The 23,988-nt window shown below is 43.0% G+C and overlaps 2 pseudogenes; one reads left to right on the top strand and one right to left on the bottom strand.

Moving 5' to 3' along the window:
• Window positions 1-492: 492 nt before the first annotated feature.
• LOC142136591 (5S ribosomal RNA) lies at window positions 493-610 on the bottom strand (annotated as a pseudogene).
• A 3,907-nt stretch (window positions 611-4,517) lies between these two features.
• On the top strand, window positions 4,518-4,635 carry LOC142136253 (5S ribosomal RNA; annotated as a pseudogene).
• The last annotated feature ends 19,353 nt before the right edge of the window (window positions 4,636-23,988 follow it).

Raw genomic sequence — 23,988 nt, 5'->3', positions numbered from 1 at the left:
GACTCATGGGGAATGAGACTCCAAGATCAGGCAACGTGGTGTTGACCACAGGTGCTTAATATAGGGAGGTTGCCTGATCTGCCAATTAAGTTAAAGGAACATACACTGAAGGTTTGGAAAGGGCTGCGCATGCGCAGTCCCTCAGGATAGAGGACGTCCACGGTTCCTAATAGTCCGGGAAGAAGCACTCACAGTCCGGTGAGTGACAGTCTATTTACAATGTCATAAGGAAACCATTTTCATAAATGACAATATGTTAAGATAACCTATTAATGTTACATGATCCTTTTGGACCTAATGGTATATATTTTGTGTACAGTCTAGTCATGGTGACTCATAATGAAGATTAAGGGAACGAGTATGATATTGGACAGTGATAAGATAACATTTAAGAGGATCCCATGTTCTATAGTCTGATTTCTCTTATAAATCCACTTCTTTTTGTCTGGGCATAGTGCAGATAGCAATGGAGAGCGTGAGGGATGGGAAAGGAACCTACAGCACCGGGTATTCATAGGTAGTCTCCTATCCCATTACTTACCTGGCCCTCTCTGCTTGGCTTCCGAGGTCGGCTGGGATTGGGCATAGCCAGAGAGGTATGGCTGTAAATTCAGAGATCCCACTACCCACTTTTACCATGCCCCCTGTACACTTTCCCATCTCTCCATGTGGAATATGGCTGGAATATGTAAATTCATCACAAAGAAAGGTCGAATTCGATATTGAGACCTTTGGGTGCCAATGTCTTCAGATAATAAATGGCCTTAGTTTCCTCTTTATTTAGGTATTTCGTCAAGTTCCCTCCTCTCCAATTTTTATTAATTTTCTTGATTCCAATAAATGACATCCCTTCATACTGGCAGTTGTGTGCGTCTTTAAAGTGCTTAGACACATGATGGTTTTCAAACCCAATAGTGATGTTCCTCAGATGTTCTCTAATCCTTTCCTTTAAGAGTCTAATGGTTCTACCTACATATTGTTTACCACAACTACATTGTAGTAGGTAAATAACGTACCTACTATTACAGGTAATGAATTCCTTTATCTGATATGTTTTGCCACTGACCTCAGAGTGATACTCTGTGATTGGCCTAGTGCTCCTGCACCTTAATCTTGTGCAGTTCGAGCACTGTCCACAGTAATAGAATCCTTTTTTGGTGTTATGTAGCCAGTTACCAATATTTTTAGGTTCTTCTTTGGGGATATAGCTGGAAGTTAGTTTTTGTTTGAAGTCAGGGGCTTTCCTGAAGGACATACAGGGTTTTGCTGGTAATATAGACCCCAATAGGTCATCCTGTTGTAGAATGTACCAATGCTTTTGGATGATTCGTCTAATTTTATCTGATTCCTGGGAATAGTTTGACACAAAGAATATCCTATCGTTATTCAGTGTAGTGGATCGTGTAGATTCCTCTTTACCACTAATACTTTTGTTTTTATATTTAAGTAACTGACTCCTATCAGTATCCTGAAGTTTATTAAAGGCTTGGCCAACTATGTGAGGATCATATTTCTTGTCAATAAATTGTTGCTGCATTTCTTTACCTTGTTCAATAAAGTCCTCTATTGCTGTACAGTTACGTCTAACACGAGTGAACTGACTAAATGGTATACTGCGTAGCCAGTTCGGATGATGACTGCTATTTGCCAAGATAAAACTGTTGACGTCAACTGCTTTTCGGTATGTTTTTGTCATTAGTTTGTTCTCTTTGATAAAAATCTCGAGGTCTAAAAATTGTATAGATGATTGACTAAAATTGGCCACAAATTTTAACCCAAACTCATTATCGTTAATATATCCAAGAAATCGAAGTAGGGCTTGTTCTGTCCCTTTCCAGATTATCAAAATATCATCAATGTATCGCCTCCAGAGTACCAGGTTCGCACTCCAGCTATGTTGGGTCCAAATGAATCCGTTCTCCCAATAACTCATATAGAGATTTGCATAGCTGGGTGCGAACCTGGTACCCATGGCGGTTCCTTGCATCTGCAAATAGTAGTCCCCCTCATACCAAAAATAATTGTGATACAAGATGAATTCAATAATAGATAATATGAATTCAACCTGATGACGAGTAAGACTGGAGTCTGATTCCAAAAAGAATCTGGTGCTAGCTATTCCTAACTCATGCCTAATGACTGTGTACAGTGATGATACATCGCATGTGACTAACCAATATTCATTGTCCCACGTAATGTTCTCAAGGAGTTGAAGCCTAAAGGGTCATTGAACTGAATGTTAGTCATTGTGAGTTAGATGTAGGATAAGAGTGCTGCAGATTCCCAGGATTAAAGACAAAATATTATAATATGGAACCGCGCTCTCCTCCCAAGGTTTGTGAGAGCTGCACCTGCTAAGGGTATCCCTCCCTTTGGAATAAATCTAGAATTTTATAATGCTGGGCGCTCATCAAATGTTTTAACTAAAAATGCAGACCTAGTGATCCAATGATGTTATAAAACCAATCAATAGATAGTTGTTAACATTTATTAAAATACAATAAAAATACAATAAAGGTATAATCACGTGTTACCATGAATATATGGCTAATGAATAATGGAATAATGATATGTACATTAAATGGAATTAATATCTCTTGAATTAATAGCGTGATCTACACAATAATGTACATGATATCAACCTGACTGCATACTGAACAGATAATTCATAGACAATAAATGAATAACATTAAGGAACCCTTAATGAGTTTAATTATATTTACAATAAAGACACGATTATCCCTGTTATATATTATCTCCCGAAAATTCACAAGCATGTGACAAAACCACCAGGAAGACCGATAATATCTGGTATCGGTTCTCTAACAGCTAATCTGTCTCACTATGTCGATATGTTCCTGCAACCATATGTGAAAACACAAGAAGCCTATCTGCAGGACACTACACATATCCTACAACTCCTTCAGAACATTACGTGGGACAATGAATATTGGTTAGTCACATGCGATGTATCATCGCTGTACACAGTCATTAGGCATGAGTTAGGAATAGCTAGCACCAGATTATTTTTGGAATCAGACTCCAGTCTTACTCGTCATCAGGTTGAATTCATATTATCTATTATTGAATTCATCTTGTATCACAATTATTTTTGGTATGAGGGGGACTACTATTTGCAGATGCAAGGAACCGCCCTGGGTACCAGGTTCTCACCCAGCTATGCGAATCTCTATATGAGTTATTGGGAGAACGGATTCATTTGGACCCAACATAGCTGGAGTGCGAACCTGGTACTCTGGAGGCGATACATTGATGATATTTTGATAATCTGGAAAGGGACAGAACAAGCCCTACTTCAATTTCTTGGATATATTAACGATCATGAGTTTGGGTTAAAATTTGTGGCCAATTTTAGTCAATCATCTATACAATTTTTAGACCTCGAGATTTTTATCAAAGAGAACAAACTAATGACAAAAACATACCGAAAAGCAGTTGACGTCAACAGTTTTATCTTGGCAAATAGCAGTCATCATCCAAACTGGCTACGCAGTATACCATTTAGTCAGTTCACTCGTGTTAGACGTAACTGTACAGCAATAGAGGACTTTATTGAACAAGGTAAAGAAATGCAGCAACAATTTATTGACAAGAAATATGATCCTCACATAGTTGGCCAAGCCTTTAATAAACTTCAGGATACTGATAGGAGTCAGTTACTTAAATATAAAAACAAAAGTATTAGTGGTAAGGAAGAATCTACACGATCCACTACACTGAATAACGATAGGATATTCTTTGTGTCAAACTATTCCCAGGAATCAGATAAAATTAGACGAATCATCCAAAAGCATTGGTACATTCTACAACAGGATGACCTATTGGGGTCTATATTACCAGCAAAACCCTGTATGTCCTTCAGGAAAGCCCCTGACTTCAAACAAAAACTAACTTCCAGCTATATCCCCAAAGAAGAACCTAAAAAGATTGGTAACTGGCTACATAACACCAAAAAAGGATTCTATTACTGTGGACAGTGCTCGAACTGCACAAGATTAAGGTGCAGGAGCACTAGGCCAATCACAGAGTATCACTCTGAGGTCAGTGGCAAAACATATCAGATAAAGGAATTCATTACCTGTAATAGTAGGTACGTTATTTACCTACTACAATGTAGTTGTGGTAAACAATATGTAGGTAGAACCATTAGACTCTTAAAGGAAAGGATTAGAGAACATCTGAGGAACATCACTATTGGGTTTGAAAACCATCATGTGTCTAAGCACTTTAAAGACGCACACAACTGCCAGTATGAAGGGATGTCATTTATTGGAATCAAGAAAATTAATAAAAATTGGAGAGGAGGGAACTTGACGAAATACCTAAATAAAGAGGAAACTAAGGCCATTTATTATCTGAAGACATTGGCACCCAAAGGTCTCAATATCGAATTCGACCTTTCTTTGTGATGAATTTACATATTCCAGCCATATTCCACATGGAGAGATGGGAAAGTGTACAGGGGGCATGGTAAAAGTGGGTAGTGGGATCTCTGAATTTACAGCCATACCTCTCTGGCTATGCCCAATCCCAGCCGACCTTGGAAGCCAAGCAGAGAGGGCCAGGTAAGTAATGGGATAGGAGACTACCTATGAATACCCGGTGCTGTAGGTTCCTTTCCCATCCCTCACGCTCTCCATTGCTATCTGCACTATGCCCAGACAAAAAGAAGTGGATTTATAAGAGTAATCAGACTATAGAACATGGGATCCTCTTAAATGTTATCTTATCACTGTCCAATATCATACTCGTTCCCTTAATCTTCATTATGAGTCACCATGACTAGACTGTACACAAAATATATACCATTAGGTCCAAAAGGATCATGTAACATTAATAGGTTATCTTAACATATTGTCATTTATGAAAATGGTTTCCTTATGACATTGTAAATAGACTCTGTTTCCATTGGTAAATCTTTGCTGTGCCTTTTACGTTTATATAATATTTATTTTATTTTTATTTTTATTTTAATTTATTTTTATTTTTATTTTTAATATTTGTATAACATCATTGCAATGAGGTAATTTGAGACAACTATAATATGATTATGCACACTGTCTATTGCTGCACGATTTTGGGGATGCATATAACATAGTAAGAACATTACGCTGATTGATGCAACCATTAAGAATATATTGCAATTTGTACACAATGAGCCGCTTAATGCGGAGAACAGAGACTTAAGCACGTTAGATTTGGGAACCTATTAGGTTCAATCCCAGCATATTTAAACCACAGGATTACAGATGTTCACAATAGCCCTTGAGAAAGTCCGGAGCAGGACGAAACGCGTTGGGGCTCCACCCACTATCATTCTATTGGCCTAAAGCACTTTCCGGAAGTGACGTCAATACCGGAAGTGCGTTTGCGCTCCACAGTGGAACGCACCGTTAGCCGCTAACAGCAGCGGCGTGATCACCCGCTGCTGAACTATCTCCTTTTTTCATTTTTGGACCAGCTGATATTTTGTATGTCTGTCTATCACTGGGACATTATACTGGATTATTGCAAAGGTTGAACCCTACACCCGGTAAACTTCAAACCGCAAGTATCATTTTCGCATGGATCTATACAAATAAAGTGTCTGATTCATTCATCAGTGTTGATACATGTATGTAAGCGTGACGGATTTCTCTGAAACGAATGCTTACAACCCTCATGAGGACTGTTTATAATTATATTTATATTTACAAGTTTATTATGGGGTACGTATCCTCAGCAGCACGCATCACCAATCCGGATAAATAGAACTGTGATATATGGACTATTTTTGATAGAGTTCCTTAATGTTATTCATTTATTGTCTATGAATTATCTGTTCAGTATGCAGTCAGGTTGATATCATGTACATTATTGTGTAGATCACGCTATTAATTCAAGAGATATTAATTCCATTTAATGTACATATCATTATTCCATTATTCATTAGCCATATATTCATGGTAACACGTGATTATACCTTTATTGTATTTTTATTGTATTTTAATAAATGTTAGCAATAACTATTGATTGGTTTTATAACATCATTGGATCACTAGGTCTGCATTTTTAGGTAAAACATTTGATGAGCGCCCAGCATTATAAAATTCTTGAGAAAGACCTGGAAGGTTGAAACGCGTTGGCTGTAAAGGCCTGTGGACTCAGATGGTGATACAATAATTAACTACCAGAATATCATTTCTAGAGGAGACAATGATGCAAAATTCCTAGGACTTGCAATGATTTGTACCCCGCATAACATCTAATATGATCTGGTAGGAATCCACCTGATTTTTGTAAGTCCATTTTTATTAATTGTTTTTTGCTATTATGTTTTATTAGCTCTGTATTTATTTTTAATGTTAAATTAAAGACACTTTTTTTATTGGAACACTTTTAGGATGTTATATCACGTTATTATTGGAGAATATTATTCACCATAAAAGAAAACCAAAAGAATATGTGCACAACGCCCATTATACCACGAATATTTTGTGAGTACAAACACAAGAGGGGTGGGAAGATCTAGAGACAGTACCTTATGCTATGAATAAGTCTTTTTGGAAGAAAATTTACCACACATGTTTAAAGTGCATATTTAATCTTGTTTCTGTAAGTGCAAAACCTGAAGGTCTGCTTTGAGAAAGTCAGCTGTGGCCGGACGAAACGCGTCAGCTAACTAAATATTGTCACTCACCGGACTGTGAGTGCCATTTCTCCTGTGCTCAGGAACCGTGGCCGTCCGCCATCCTGAGGGTCTGCGCATGTGCAGCCCTTATGAAACCTTCAGTACCTGTTGCTTTTAATTGATTGGATGATCAGGCAACCCTCCCTATTTAAACCACCTGTGATCATTACCTGGTTGCCTGATCTTGGAGTCTCATTCCCCATGAGCCTCTAAAGGTGTTCCTGTGTTTCCTCGTGTATTCAGCTCCAGCTGATTCCTGTCTACTACGATTGTGGTTTCCAGACCACTTCAACTCTCCTGTGTTCATCGTGTCTGCACTCAGCTGATTCCTATCTGCTACTGCTGCCGGATTCCAGTCCGCCTCAACTCTCCTGTGTTCAGCGTGTCTCCCCTACGCTGCCTTCGCTACTACTGCCGGATTCCAGACCGCCTTTACTCTCCCGTGTTCAGCGTGCCTTCCCTCCGCTGCCTCCGCTACTACTACTGCCGGATACCAGACAGCCTCAACTCTCCCGTGTTCATCATGTTTCCAGTTTTACTTACTACTGCTTCCTGAGTATTGCTCCGTTGATTACCGGTTATCTTCCGTGCGCTGCACCAACCTGATTACCGCTTCCATCCTCCAGTGGTCTCTCCTCCTGCCGGCGTTCAGCCGTTCAGGTATCCCTGCACGTCACCTTGACAGCCTGCTCTCCTGAACCACGGTATGCATACTTTCCATTGACTTTGCTATTGTATTGCATATCCGTCTGGACTGTGTTGTGTTCATCTCCGGAGTCTTCCATCTACTGACGCTATTGTTACTATTGACTTTGTTTCCTATTACCTGGATCTCTATAGTAACTTTGTATTCTTCAAGCAGCGCTTGTCAGTTATTATTGTATTGTGGTTATCATCGTGGGATCAACTTCTGTGTGCCCCGTGTATCCTCTGCATTCCATTCATCTCCTCGTGCCCCTCCTCACATATATATAGCAGTGGTACAACTTGCTGAACGCAGACCACTGATTCCTGTTTCCCATTGGCACCAGTTTCAAGTATCCTCTCACATAAGCAGTGGTACAACTTGCTGTACGCAGACCACTGACTTCCCCGTTACCTACTTGCACCTGGAATCCATTCCTTCACTATAGACAGTGGTACAACTTGCTATACGCAGACCACTGACTTTCACTACCTCCTCTCTACTCCTGTACATTCCTCCTCACTATAGCAGTGGTACAACTTGCTGTACGCAGACCACTGACTCTCCTCACGTTTACTTGTCCATCTGGTTCCTCGTGTTCATACATCTAAGTCATTACCAGTTGCTGCTAGTCATAGACTTTCCTTGAGCATTCTCTCACCATCTGCTGATTCTCCTGTTCCGTTGTCACCCTGCTACCAGAGGACCATAGTACCAGCTATATTACTCTGGTAAGAACATCATCTGGTGATGTCCTGGTCAAAGACTCCTAGTGCCCGTGACAGTAAGATCAGGCCATGAAAGACCCAGGAGCGGAACCTACAGCTAAAGAGATGCTGCAGTATCTGGTTACCCGTATTGAACAACAGGATGTTCGCCAACAACAATTGCTGCAATGTTGCCAGGCGTTAGCCTCCCAAAGAACGTCTGCGCAAAATATCACAGCTACTGTTGATGCTCCTGTGCCTTCCTCCATTTCCCCAGTGCCATCCCAGGTGTCTACTGCTTCCACGATACACCTGCCTACTCCTTCAAAATATGATGGAGACCCTAAAACATGCAGGGGTTTTCTAAATCAATGCTCAGTTCATTTTGAGCTTTAACCTCACAATTTCTCTACTCATCGTTCCAGAGTGGCCTTGTTTTCCGGACAAGCTCTTGCATGGGCTTCCCCTCTGTGGGAAAGAAATGATCCATTATTACAAGATAGTGCCAAATTTATTTCCACATTTCGAAGTGTATTTGATGAACCTGGTCGTGTTATTTCCGCTGCATCCAGCATCCTCCGTCTACGTCAGGGTTCTCGTACTGTAGCCCAGTACGTCATTCAATTTCGGATATTAGCCTCTGAACTTCAGTGGAACACTGAAGCTTTAATTGCCGCCTTCTGGCAGGGGCTTTCTGATAAAATTAAAGATGCACTGAGTACTCAAGAATTACCTACTTCTCTAGAAGATTTGATTTCTCTTTGCCATCGGGTAGACATGAGATTTCATGAAAGAGAGTCTGAAAAAACAACTTCATTTAAAGCACCTCTTCGCTCAAGCCCTCAAGTTCGCCAAGTTTCATCTCCGGTGATACCTATGGAGATAGGTCGCTCCAAATTAACTTCAGAGGAGAGGGACCGAAGAGTAAAAAATAGACTTTGTATCTATTGTGCTGATTCTACTCATATGCTCAATTCATGCCCTAAAATATCGGGAAATGCCAGGCCCTAACCAGTTCTGGAGAGGTGAAGTTAGGGTCCCTGGAGTCCTCTCCATGTTCTACGAAATTAAAAGTTTGTGCTTTTGATGTTACGGTTTCCTTTGCTACCAAATCTTTCATGTTCCAAGCACTTATTGACTCTGGAGCTGCAGGAAATTTTATTTCTAAATCCCTCGTGAATCAAAGGTCCCTACCAGTGATTACTTTGAAAATACCTATTACTGTGACTGCTATCGATGGATCACGCATTATTAATGGTCTCATCACTCAGAGTACGTCTCCAGTAACCCTTCAAATTGGTGAATTACATCAGGAAGAAATTTCATTTTTAATTCTTCCTGTTACTACCAGTCCGATTGTATTAGGCCTTCCATGGCTTCAACGTCATTCTCCCCAGATTGACTGCCACACTCCTCAAGTTACGTCTTGGGGCCCTGAATGTCATCATCGTTGCCTCTCTCAAGACGTCCCTCTCAAGATACAGCAATCCTTCATTTCACCTTGTTCACCGGGACTTCCTCCTCAGTATGCTTCTTTTGCCGATGTATTTGATAAAATTCAGTCTGAACGTCTTCCTCCTCATCGTTCGTGGGACTGTCCGATTGATCTTCAACCTGGCAAGACTCCTCCCAGGGGTCGTGTGTATTCACTTTCGTTACCTGAAACTCAAGCCACATCTGAGTACATCAAAGAGAATCTCCAGCGAGGATTTATTCGACCTTCTACCTCTCCCGCTGGAGCAGGGTTTTTCTTCGTAAAAAAGAAGGATAGGTCATTACGTCCTTGCATAGATTTCCGTGGACTTAACACCATAACTATCAAGAATCGGTATCCCATTCCATTAATTACTGAGTTATTTGATCGTATCAAGGAAGCCCGGATCTTTACCAAGTTGGATCTTCATGGTGCCTATAATTTAATTCGAATCAGGTCCGGTGACGAATGGAAGACAGCTTTCAACACCAGAGACGGACATTATGAATATTTAGTAATGCTCTTCGGGATATGTAACGCCCCCGCTGTTTTCCAGGGTTTCATTAATGAGATCTTCCGGGACTTGTTATATGTTTGTGTCGTCGTCTATCTGGACGACATAATAATCTTTTCTCAGGACCTGCCTTCTCATCATCAACTTGTGGCAGAGGTCCTTTCCAGACTCCGGAAAAATTAATTATTCTGCAATTTAGAAAAATGTTCATTCGAGTTGCCCCAGATTCCATTTCTGGGATATATTGTCTCCGGAGTTGGTCTTCAGATGGATCCAGAAAAGGTGAATGCTGTATTACATTGGCCTCAGCCAACTACTCTTCGTGCAATTCAGCGTTTTTTAGGTTTTGCTAATTACTATAGACGCTTCATTCAAGATTTTTCCTCGATTGCATCTCCTATTGTGGCCCTAACTCGTAAAGGGGCCAATACTAAACAATGGTCCTCTGAGGCTCTTCAAGCCTTCCAGTTTCTCAAAGAGTCCTTCTCCTCCGCTCCTGTTCTTCGACAGCCTGATGTGACGCTTCCCTTCTTCCTAGAGGTAGATGCCTCTAATGTTGGCTTAGGAGCCATTCTCTCCCAAAGATCGGAGCAACAAAAATTCCATCCTTGTGCCTTTTACTCTCGGGGTCTTCTGCCTGCGGAGAAGAATTATACCATCGGGGACAAGGAGTTGCTGGCTATAAAAGTAGCATTAGAGGAATGGAGATATTTGTTGGAAGGAGCTCGTCATTCTGTGACAATTTTTACTGATCATAAAAATTTGTCATATTTACAGTCTGCTCAATGTTTGAATCCTCGTCAAGCAAGATGGTCTCTTTTCTTTTCTCGTTTTGAACTAATCATAACCTTCAAACCAGCTGCGAAAAATAAAAAAGCAGACGCCCTATCTCGAGCTTTTATGACGTCCTCAGACGTTGAAGATGGTCCTAACCACTCTATATTAGACCCCAAATGTGTTTCTCTGGCTGTTTCTTCCACTAAGGTGCTACCATTTGGGAGAACCCTCGTGCCTCCTGCTCTTAGGAAGAAAATCCTTTCGTGGTTTCACTCTTCTCGTTTTTCTGGACATTCTGGTGAACGCAAGACTTTTGAAATTCTTTCTCGAAATTACTGGTGGCCTTCTATGAGGAGAGATGTCAAAGATTTTGTGGCTGCTTGTGAATTGTGTTCCCAGTTTAAGACTCCCCGCAGAACTCCAGCGGGTTTGCTTCAACCACTACCCATTCCTTCCAAGCCGTGGACCCATATTAGTATGGACTTTGTTACTGATCTTCCTCCTAGTAAAAACTGCAATACTATTTGGGTAGTGGTGGATAGATTTTCGAAGATGGCACATTTCGTTCCTTTGACCGGTTTACCTTCTTCATCTACTCTGGCTGATTATTTCATCAAAGAAATCTTCCGTATTCATGGATGTCCTTCCGAGATTGTTTCAGATAGAGGAGTGCAATTCGTTTCCAGATTCTGGCGGGCCCTCTGTAAGACCTTGGGTATCCGATTATCACTCTCATCCTCCTACCATCCTCAATCAAACGGACAAACCGAAAGGGTCAATCAAGATTTTGAGACTTTTATAAGGATGTTCTCATCAGCCAACCAAGACAACTGGGTAGATTTGCTTCCATGGGCTGAATTCGCTCATAACAACATGTATCATGAATCATCTTCTAAAACTCCATTCTTTGTGGTTTACGGTCACCATCCGTCTTTTCCGGAATTTCCTGCCCTCCCTCCCACCCAAGTTCCTGCTGTAGAGACTGTTTGTCAGACCTTCAAAAATATTTGGTCTCAGGTCAGAACCTGTTTAAAAAAGACATCTGCCAGATATAAGTCTTTTGCAAATAAAAAGAGACGGGCTATTCCACCACTTAAAATCGGAGATCGTGTATGGTTATCAACCAAAAATATTCGTTTGAAGGTCCCATCTATGAAGTTCGCTCCTCGTTTTATTGGTCCATATAGGATCATTCAAGTGATAAATCCAGTTTGTTTCAAACTTCTACTACCTAAGAACCTTCGTATTTCCAATGCCTTCCATGTGTCTTTGCTCAAACCTCTTATCATCAACCGTTTCTCGGTCCCTCCTTCAGCACCTCGGCCAGTTCAAGCTCATCAAGAGGAGGACTTTGAGTTTACTTACATATTGGATGCAAAAAATTCGCGAGGAGTTCTTCGTTTCCTCGTTCATTGGAAGGGCTTTGGTCCTGAAGAGCGTTCATGGATTAAAGCAGAAGATCTCAACGCTCCAGCTCTTCTTAAGAAGTTTTATTCCAAGTTTCCAGACAAACCTGGTTCCTTGTTTTCTGTGCCCACCTTTAAAAGGGGGGGTACTGTCACTCACCGGACTGTGAGTGCCATTTCTCCTGTGTTCAGGAACCGTGGCCGTCCGCCATCCTGAGGGTCTGCGCATGTGCAGCCCTTATGAACCTTCAGTACCTGTTGCTTTTAATTGATTGGATGATCAGGCAACCCTCCCTATTTAAACCACCTGTGATCATTACCTGGTTGCCTGATCTTGGAGTCTCATTCCCCATGAGCCTCTGAAGATGTTCCTGTGTTTCCTTGTGTATTCAGCTCCAGCTGATTCCTGTCTACTACGATTGTGGTTTCCAGACCACTTCAACTCTCCTGTGTTCATCGTGTCTGCACTCAGCTGATTCCTATCTGCTACAGCTGCCAGATTCCAGTCCGCCTCAACTCTCCTGTGTTCAGCGTGTCTCCCCTATGCTGCCTTCACTACTACTGCTGGATTCCAGACCGCCTCTACTCTCCCGTGTTCAGCGTGCCTTCCCTTCGCTGCCTCCGCTACTACTACTGCCGGATACCAGACAGCCTCAACTCTCCCGTGTTCATCATGTTTCCAGTTTTACTTACTACTGCTTCCTGAGTATTGCTCCGTTGATTACCGGTTATCTTCCGTGCGCTGCACCAACCTGATTACCGCTTCCATCCTCCAGTGGTCTCTCCTCCTGCCGGCGTTCAGCCGTTCAGGTATCCCTGCACGTCACCTTGACAGCCTGCTCTCCTGAACCGCGGTATGCATACTTTCCATTGACTTTGCTATTGTATTGCATATCCGTCTGGACTGTGTTGTGTTCATCTCCGGAGTCTTCCATCTACTGACGCTATTGTTACTATTGACTTTGTTTCCTATTACCTGGATCTCTATAGTGACTTTGTATTCTTCAAGCAGCGCTTGTCAGTTATTATTGTATTGTGAATATCATCGTGGGATCAACTTCCGTGTGCCCCGTGTATCCTCTGCATTCCATTCATCTCCTCGTGCCCCTCCTCACATATATATAGCAGTGGTACAACTTGCTGAACGCAGACCACTGACTTCCCCGTTACCTACTTGCACCTGGAATCCATTCCTTCACTATAGACAGTGGTACAACTTGCTATACGCAGACCACTGACTTTCACTACCTCCTCTCTACTCCTGGACATTCCTCCTCACTATAGCAGTGGTACAACTTGCTGTACGCAGACCACTGACTCTCCTCACGTTTACTTGTCCATCTGGTTCCTTGTGTTCATACATCTAAGTCATTACCAGTTGCTGCTAGTCATAGACTTTCCTTGAGCATTCTCTCACCATCTGCTGATTCTCCTGTTCCGTTGTCACCCTGCTACCAGAGGACCATAGTACCAGCTATATTACTCTGGTAAGAACATCATCTGGTGATGTCCTGGTCAAAGACTCCTAGTGCCCATGATAAATATATTTCCAATAGAGATCCGAAAGACCATTATCTGTTACTTTCAGTACCAATCTGCAAGGAATCTGTCTACCTAGGAACCTTTGAGATACTGTTTTCACATTTGTATGGAAGAATATTCGGGTGCGCACCCACATCACGTGACCGCCGCATACTCGGGACATCATGTGAGATTCATCCAGGAGGGAGTCCGTGAATTTCTACATATTGTTCAGAAAGTTCTCTAAGGTGGTTTCCTCCATTGACTGCACATTCATAGCAGGTTTCTGGACGTTTGGATGTGGGAATGAGTTCCCTAAAAACCTAAACAAGATGCAATATAATCTGTGGTCTGGATCTAAATGACATCTATTGGTGTTTTTTTATACTGGATATTTCTGGATACAATTCAAGCTTTGATTATATGGTTATTGTTCAAATACTTTTATATTGATTTAAAATATCTATGCTGCTTGACTTTGATCATTTATACATATATGCAAATGAAGGCACAATATATTGTCAAGTGTGGAAAATCATATAATTAATTGCCATTTATTGGTACAATTTCTGTATATTCATACTGGTGCTGCTATATTTATATTAAGATATTGTGGTACATTTTGTACAAAAATACCAGTGTTGATTTATCTGTGTTATGGAACTATGTTATTTTTATAATAAAATCTTGTTGAATTTCATGCTGGTTTGATTTGCAATATATATATTTTTATTGTATACTGGGATTTTTTGGTGGCACTTCAAGCACTGGTTGTTTTTTTGTATCATTCTGATTGTTGTGGGTTTACCAATACCCATATCGAGCTGCAGTTTTCCACTATTCTTATTCATTTTCTAGCAAATTTATAGCGCCTGATAAATATTTAGTTACACCACCTGAAGGGGTCTAAGTGGGAAGTGACTCCAGAAGACTTATCACATTGATGTTTATTATTTTATATTATTTTCATTGTTTGGATACTTTTATGTAAACAATATCACGCTATGTTGTTTCAAAATTAGTTTTTTTTTACATGATTATCCATATGGGGAGTGATTTCCAGCAAAGAAGAATTTGAACTTCATTGAATTTAAGTAATAAATTTAATTTATTTACTATGTAAGAACACCATAAGCGCTTGAGGTTTCACCAAATTTTTATTGTTATTTGTCTATTGTATTTGGGAAGTGTATACCTTTGGTCAAACAGTAAAGCTGCATTTGGGAGTAGAGCAGAAATACACTCAGTATTTTTATAATACCTGAAGGGTACTTTTATGTTTGTGGCCACCAGGCGTATAAGTTCTTATCAATAGGTGACAAGGGGACAAGTAGTTTGGCCAGAATAACTCCAGCCACATGGGTTCAGGAAAACATAGATCTCACATACAGTCCAACTCACTTAAGGGCCAAAAGAACAGTAAAAATAGATAAGGCGCATGCACATGACGTAATATACCAACCATGGTATAGTAAGATGGGATTATCTTTATCCATATTTGGAGGATCTGTACAAAATGCTAATAATATGGAAGCCTTTGCAAAATTATTTGATAATGTGGCTTACCAGATACTGGATATACTGAAAATAACTTCTGAGACTTTAAAATATCATGTGAAGATCCTCAGACAACATCAGCTGGTGCTCGACTATTAAAAACTTCAATAAGAAGCTGGAATTTGGGGATGTCCAAGATGGTAAGAACAATAATCACCAGATTATCAAATCTAATGTAAAACTCAGATATATATATTATAGATATATATTATATATACTAAGATCAAGTTCTATCTGGACATTGTTAGTATTTCAAACAGTACCAGGAGGGGTCGAGTGACCAGCTCGCTCCCCTCTCTAACTAAATCACTCGTTATGTGATGAGCTGTATGATATCTATGTGTCTTGAAATTCAAATATGCAGGCTGAAGTATCCAAACTGCAATTATAACCTCTTAAAATCCTTTGCACAGTAGGATGCTGATGGTTTATGAAGGTGTCCTTGGCACACACTGTGCACAGCTGACTGCAGGACTGAGCGTCCCTCCATGCAAAAAGGTAGCCGGATAAAATAGATGCCTCTCACACCAGATCTCCCATTTAGCACGTCCATTCAAAATGCAGTAATTAATCAGGTAAGTAAAGGCTGTGTTAGCACTTCTCTGTATGTGAGTATATCACTCCATGAAATTGTCCACATCAGTCAAGGGTTAAATATAAAGGACCACCTGAGTCTGAATATCCCCACATTCATACATCAATAATACCCCGTACTGACGCGTTCCGACACACCTCTGTGACTTTATCAAAGATATCGCTTCACTATTTCACTGCTGCACAAGGAGGATGTCACTCACCGGACTGTGAGTGCTTCTTCCCGGACTATTAGGAACCGTGGACGTCCTCTATCCTGAGGGACTGCGCATGCGCAGCCCTTTCCAAACCTTCAGTGTATGTTCCTTTAACTTAATTGGCAGATCAGGCAACCTCCCTATATTAAGCACCTGTGGTCAACACCACGTTGCCTGATCTTGGAGTCTCATTCCCCATGAGTCTCTGAAGGTGTTCCTGTGTTTCCTTGTTCATTCAGCCCTGCTGATTCCTGTGGTTTCCAAACCACTTCTACCTCTGTGGTTTCCAAACCACTTCTGCTACTGTGGTTCCCATACCACTTCTACCATCTACTATATCATCGTGACTGTGAGCTGATTCCTATCCGCTGCCTCCGTGCACTACAGTCTTCTAATCACTTCAACTCTACCATGTATCATTGGGACTGTTAGCTGATGCCTATCCGCTGCCTCCGTGCATTACAGGCTTCAACCACATCCACTCACCTGTTCATCATCGTGACTGCTAGCTGATTCCTATCCGCTGCCTCCGTGCACTACAGTCTTCAACCTGCAACTCGTCTGTGTTTCATCATCGTGACTGCTAGCTGATTCCTATCCGCTGCCTCCGTGCACTACAGTCTTCAACCTGCAACCCGTCTGTGTTTCATCGTGACTGTTTGGCTGATTCCTATCCGCTGCCTCTGTGCGCTTCAGTCTTCAGTCCTTGTCAACGCTACCGTGTTTCCTTGAGTCTGCTGCCACTATTGCTACCCGCTACTCGCCGTGATCATCTGTTCCAGTTCTACTCTGCTCCGGTGTCCCATCGTTACTGCACCTGCTGGTTGCTATTGGTTACCTCCGTGTTCCCGCAGGGACCCGCTGCTGTTACTTCTCAGCGCTACTCATCCATCTACTGCTGATCCGCTCTCCACGCCTTCCTGTGTTCCCTGCTGGTCTACCTACCTGTGCGCTGCACCTGCTAGACCCCTGCTTCACCCATCCAGGGACTTGTATCCTGCTGGCCTCCTGCCCTTCAGGTATCTCTGCACTCCTGTCTGACTGCCTTCTCCTGAACCACGGTATGCATACTTCCCATTGACTGTGCTGTGTATTGCATACCTTGCTTGACTGTGTTGGTTCTCCTCTGGAGTGTACTATCTGCTGACTCTACTGCCATCATTGACTGTGTTATCTCATGCCGGATTACTTCAAGAGACTTTCTATATTGGCAGTGTTGTTCAGTCATTTATACATTTATATTGTGCATATTACTGTGGATCAAAGTCAAGGTGCCCGTGTATATATTGTGTTGCAGTCTCTCCCCGTGCACCTCCTCACATATATATTCAGTAGTACAACTTGCTAGTGGCAGACCACTGACTCCTGTTTACAGTTTCACCTGTTCCAGTATCCTCTCACATAGCAGTGGTACAACTTGCTAACGCAGACCACTGACTCCCCGGATACCTCCACTTGGATTCCATTCCTTCACTCAGACAGCGGTACAACTTGCTATCCGCAGACCGCTGACTCTCATCACCTCCTCGTTTCTGTTGGACATTCCTCCTCACTATAGCAGTGGTACAACTTGCTACCGCAGACCACTGACTACCTTCACGTGTCCTTTGTCCATACAGTTCCTCGTGTATTACTACCTCCATATTGCCAGTGCTGCTAGTCATAGACTTTCCTGAGCATCTCATCATCTGCTATTTCCTGTTCCGTGATCACCCTGCTACCAGAGTACCATATTACCACCTATACTGCTCTGGTAAGCCTATCACCTGGTGATCCCTGGGTAAAGACTCCTAGTGCCCGTGACAGTAAGATCAGGCCATGACAGACCCAGATACGGAACCTACTGCTAAAGAGATGCTGCAGCATCTGGTCAGCCGTGTGGAGCAACAGGATGCTCGCCAACAGCTGTTACTTCAATGTTACCAATCGTTAACCTCCCAAGGAACATCTGGACAGACTGTTACAGCTAGTATTGAAGCTCCTGTGCTTTCCTCCGTTTCCCCAGTGCCATCCCAGGTGTCTACAGCTCCTACGCTTCACCTGCCTACTCCGTCAAAATATGACGGGGACCCCAAAACTTGTAGAGGTTTCCTTAACCAATGTTCAGTCCATTTTGAACTCCAACCTCAAAATTTTTCTACCCATCGTTCCAGAGTGGCCTATCTTATCTCATTGTTTTCTGGACAAGCCCTGGCTTGGGCCTCCCCTCTGTGGGAAAGAAACGATCCAATTCTACAAGATAGTGCCAAATTCATTTCCACGTTCCGAAGTGTGTTCGATGAACCAGGTCGTGTGACCTCCGCTGCTTCCAGCATTCTTCGTTTGCGACAAGGCTCCCATACAGTAGGACAGTATGTCATTCAATTTAGGATCTTAGCCTCTGAACTTCAGTGGAACACTGAAGCATTAGTTGCCGCCTTCTGGCAGGGGCTCTCCGATAAAATTAAAGATGCACTGACTACCCAAGAGCTTCCTTCGTCACTAGAAGATTTGATCTCTCTTTGCCATCGTGTAGACATGAGATTTCGTGAAAGAGAATCTGAGAAAACAACTTCTGCTAAAGCACCTCTTCGTTTAAACCCTCAATTTCGTCCAGTTTCACCTTCTGTGATTCCCATGGAGATAGGACGTTCCAAATTATCTTTAGAAGAGAGGAAACGAAGAGTAAAGAATAGACTCTGTATCTATTGTGCTGATTCCACACATATGCTCAGTTCTTGCCCTAAGAAATCGGGAAATGCCAGGCCCTAACTAGTTCTGGAGAGGTGAAGTTAGGGTCCCTGGAGTCCTCTCCATTGTCTATGAAATCTAAAGTCTGCGCTTTCGATGTTACGATTTCCTTTGCTACCAAATCCTTTGAGTCACAGGCATTGATTGATTCCGGAGCAGCAGGAAATTTCATTTCTAAATCACTAGTGAATCAATGGTCCCTACCAGTGATCACTTTAAAAACACCCATTACTGTGACGGCTATAGATGGATCACGTCTCATCAATGGTCTCATCACCCAGAGTACGTCTCCAGTAACCCTTCAGATTGGTGTACTACACCATGAAGAAATTTCGTTTTTAATTCTTCCTGTTACGACAAGTCCGATTGTCTTAGGCCTTCCATGGCTTCAATGTCACTCTCCCCAGATTGACTGGCGCACCCCTCAAGTTACGTCTTGGGGGCCTGAATGTCACCATCGTTGTCTCTCTCAAGTTATTCCTCTTAAAGTACAGCAATCTTCCATCTCATCGTCCTCCCCGGGACTCCCTCCTCAGTATGCTTCATTTGCCGATGTGTTTGATAAAGCTCAGTCTGAACGTCTTCCTCCTCATCGTTCTTGGGATTGTCCGATCGACCTTCTACCTGGCAAGACTCCTCCCAGGGGTCGGGTCTATCCTCTCTCGTTACCTGAAACTCAAGCCACATCTGAGTACATACAGGAGAATCTCCAGCGTGGGTTCATTCGACCTTCCACCTCTCCCGCTGGAGCTGGGTTCTTCTTCGTCAAAAAGAAGGATGGATCATTACGCCCTTGTATAGATTTTCGTGGACTCAACGCCATTACTATCAAGAATCGGTATCCCATTCCGCTGATCACTGAGCTATTTAATCGCATCAAGGGAGCTCGGATATTTACTAAGTTGGATCTTCGTGGTGCCTACAATTTAATTAGAATCCGTTCCGGTGACGAATGGAAGACCGCGTTTAACACCAGAGATGGGCATTACGAATATTTAGTAATGCCCTTCGGGCTGTGTAATGCCCCCGCGGTTTTCCAGGGTTTCATCAATGAGATCTTTCGGGACTTATTATATGTATGTGTCGTTGTCTACCTGGACGACATATTGATCTTCTCACAGGACCTGCCTTCTCATCACCAACATGTGGCAGAGGTCCTCTCCAGACTACGGAAAAACTCATTGTTCTGTAAATTGGAAAAATGTTCATTCGAGTTACCCCAGATTCCATTCTTGGGGTATATAGTTTCCGGAGTTGGCCTGAAGATGGATCCAGACAAAGTAAATGCTGTACTACATTGGCCTCAGCCAACTACTCTTCGTGCCATCCAGCGTTTTTTAGGTTTTGCCAATTACTATAGACGCTTCATTCAAGACTTCTCATCCATTGCATCTCCCATTGTGGCCTTAACTCGGAAAGGGGCTAATACTAAGCAATGGTCATCTGAGGCTCTCCAAGCCTTTCAAATCCTCAAAGAGTCCTTCTCGTCTGCTCCCATTCTGCGACAACCTGATGTGACACTCCCCTTCTTCCTAGAAGTAGATGCCTCTAATGTGGGCTTAGGAGCTATTCTCTCCCAACGCTCGGAGCAACAAAAATTACATCCTTGTGCCTTCTACTCTCGGGGTCTTCTGCCCGCAGAGAAAAACTATACTATCGGGGACAAGGAGTTGCTGGCCATCAAAGCTGCATTAGAGGAATGGAGATACTTGTTGGAAGGAGCTCGCCATCCTGTGACGATCTTCACGGATCATAAGAACTTGTCATATTTGCAATCTGCTCAATGCTTGAACCCTCGTCAAGCAAGATGGTCTCTTTTCTTTTCCCGTTTTGAATTAATTATAACCTTCAAACCAGCTGCTAAGAACAAGAAAGCTGACGCTCTATCTCGAGCTTTTGTGACGTCCTCTGATGTAGAAGAGGTTCCCAACCATGCTATTCTAGACCCCAAATGTATTTCTCTGGCTGCGTCATCCACCAAAATGCTACCATTTGGGAAGACCCTCGTGCCTCCTACTCTGAGGAGGAAAATCCTTTCGTGGTTCCATGCCTCTCGTTTTTCTGGACACGCCGGTGAACATAAGACCTTTGAGATTCTCTCTCGTAGTTACTGGTGGCCTTCAATGAGGAGAGACGTCAAAGAGTTTATTGCTTCCTGTGATTTATGTTCTCAGTTCAAATCCTCCCGCAGAACTCCAGCAGGGTTGCTGCGACCACTACCCATTCCGTCCAAGCCTTGGACCCATATTAGTATGGATTTCGTTACTGATTTGCCACCAAGTAAGAATCACAATACTATTTGGGTAGTGGTAGACAGATTTTTGAAGATGGCTCATTTCGTCCCTCTGTCCGGTTTACCTTCCTCGTCTACTCTGGCTGAACATTTCATTAAAGAAATCTTCCGCATCCATGGATGTCCGTCTGAGATTGTGTCAGATAGAGGAGTACAATTCGTTTCCAGATTCTGGCGGGCCCTTTGTAAAACCTTGGGCATACGATTAGCACTCTCATCGTCTTACCATCCGCAATCTAACGGACAAACGGAACGAGTCAATCAAGATCTTGAGACTTTTATTAGGATGTTCTCTTCAGCCAACCAAGACAACTGGGTAGAATTGCTCCCTTGGGCTGAATTCGCCCATAACAACATGTACCATGAGTCATCATCCAAAACTCCATTCTTTGTGGTCTACGGTCACCATCCGTCTTTTCCGGAATTTCCTGCCCTCCCGCCCACCCAAGTTCCTGCTGTGGAGACTGCTTGTCAGACCTTCAAAAATATCTGGTCTCAGGTCAAAACCTGTTTAAAGAAGACATCTAACAAATATAAGTCTTTCGCAGATAAGAAGAGGCGGGCTATTCCACCACTAAAAATTGGAGATCGTGTCTGGTTATCTACCAAAAATATTCGTTTGAAGGTTCCATCTATGAAATTCGCCCCTCGTTTTATTGGTCCATATAGGATCATTCAAGTTATCAATCCAGTATGTGTTAAACTTCTTCTTCCTAAGAATCTTCGGATTTCCAATGCCTTCCATGTGTCCTTACTCAAACCTCTTATTATCAATCGTTTCTCGACTCCTCCCTCAGCACCGCAGCCAGTTCAAGTTCATCAGGAGGAGGATTTCGAGATTACTGAGGTATTGGATGCAAAAATTTCGCGAGGAGTCCTCCGTTTCCTCGTTCATTGGAAGGGCTTTGGTCCTGAAGAGCGTTCATGGATCAAAGCTGAAGATCTTAATGCTCCTGCCCTTCTGAAGAAGTTTTATTCCAAAAATCCGGACAAGCCCGGTTCCAGGCGTTCTGTGCCCACCTTTAAAAGGGGGGGTACTGTCACTCACCGGACTGTGAGTGCTTCTTCCCGGACTATTAGGAACCGTGGACGTCCTCTATCCTGAGGGACTGCGCATGCGCAGCCCTTTCCAAACCTTCAGTGTATGTTCCTTTAACTTAATTGGCAGATCAGGCAACCTCCCTATATTAAGCACCTGTGGTCAACACCACGTTGCCTGATCTTGGAGTCTCATTCCCCATGAGTCTCTGAAGGTGTTCCTGTGTTTCCTTGTTCATTCAGCCCTGCTGATTCCTGTGGTTTCCAAACCACTTCTACCTCTGTGGTTTCCAAACCACTTCTGCTACTGTGGTTCCCATACCACTTCTACCATCTACTATATCATCGTGACTGTGAGCTGATTCCTATCCGCTGCCTCCGTGCACTACAGTCTTCTAATCACTTCAACTCTACCATGTATCATTGGGACTGTTAGCTGATGCCTATCCGCTGCCTCCGTGCATTACAGGCTTCAACCACATCCACTCACCTGTTCATCATCGTGACTGCTAGCTGATTCCTATCCGCTGCCTCCGTGCACTACAGTCTTCAACCTGCAACTCGTCTGTGTTTCATCATCGTGACTGCTAGCTGATTCCTATCCGCTGCCTCCGTGCACTACAGTCTTCAACCTGCAACCCGTCTGTGTTTCATCGTGACTGTTTGGCTGATTCCTATCCGCTGCCTCTGTGCGCTTCAGTCTTCAGTCCTTGTCAACGCTACCGTGTTTCCTTGAGTCTGCTGCCACTATTGCTACCCGCTACTCGCCGTGATCATCTGTTCCAGTTCTACTCTGCTCCGGTGTCCCATCGTTACTGCACCTGCTGGTTGCTATTGGTTACCTCCGTGTTCCCGCAGGGACCCGCTGCTGTTACTTCTCAGCGCTACTCATCCATCTACTGCTGATCCGCTCTCCACGCCTTCCTGTGTTCCCTGCTGGTCTACCTACCTGTGCGCTGCACCTGCTAGACCCCTGCTTCACCCATCCAGGGACTTGTATCCTGCTGGCCTCCTGCCCTTCAGGTATCTCTGCACTCCTGTCTGACTGCCTTCTCCTGAACCACGGTATGCATACTTCCCATTGACTGTGCTGTGTATTGCATACCTTGCTTGACTGTGTTGGTTCTCCTCTGGAGTGTACTATCTGCTGACTCTACTGCCATCATTGACTGTGTTATCTCATGCCGGATTACTTCAAGAGACTTTCTATATTGGCAGTGTTGTTCAGTCATTTATACATTTATATTGTGCATATTACTGTGGATCAAAGTCAAGGTGCCCGTGTATATATTGTGTTGCAGTCTCTCCCCGTGCACCTCCTCACATATATATTCAGTAGTACAACTTGCTAGTGGCAGACCACTGACTCCTGTTTACAGTTTCACCTGTTCCAGTATCCTCTCACATAGCAGTGGTACAACTTGCTAACGCAGACCACTGACTCCCCGGATACCTCCACTTGGATTCCATTCCTTCACTCAGACAGCGGTACAACTTGCTATCCGCAGACCGCTGACTCTCATCACCTCCTCGTTTCTGTTGGACATTCCTCCTCACTATAGCAGTGGTACAACTTGCTACCGCAGACCACTGACTACCTTCACGTGTCCTTTGTCCATACAGTTCCTCGTGTATTACTACCTCCATATTGCCAGTGCTGCTAGTCATAGACTTTCCTGAGCATCTCATCATCTGCTATTTCCTGTTCCGTGATCACCCTGCTACCAGAGTACCATATTACCACCTATACTGCTCTGGTAAGCCTATCACCTGGTGATCCCTGGGTAAAGACTCCTAGTGCCCG

This window comes from Mixophyes fleayi, chromosome 1, assembly GCF_038048845.1.
Source record: "Mixophyes fleayi isolate aMixFle1 chromosome 1, aMixFle1.hap1, whole genome shotgun sequence".
NCBI classification, from domain to species: domain Eukaryota; kingdom Metazoa; phylum Chordata; class Amphibia; order Anura; family Limnodynastidae; genus Mixophyes; species Mixophyes fleayi.
This window is presented reverse-complemented; position numbering and strand designations above follow the sequence as displayed.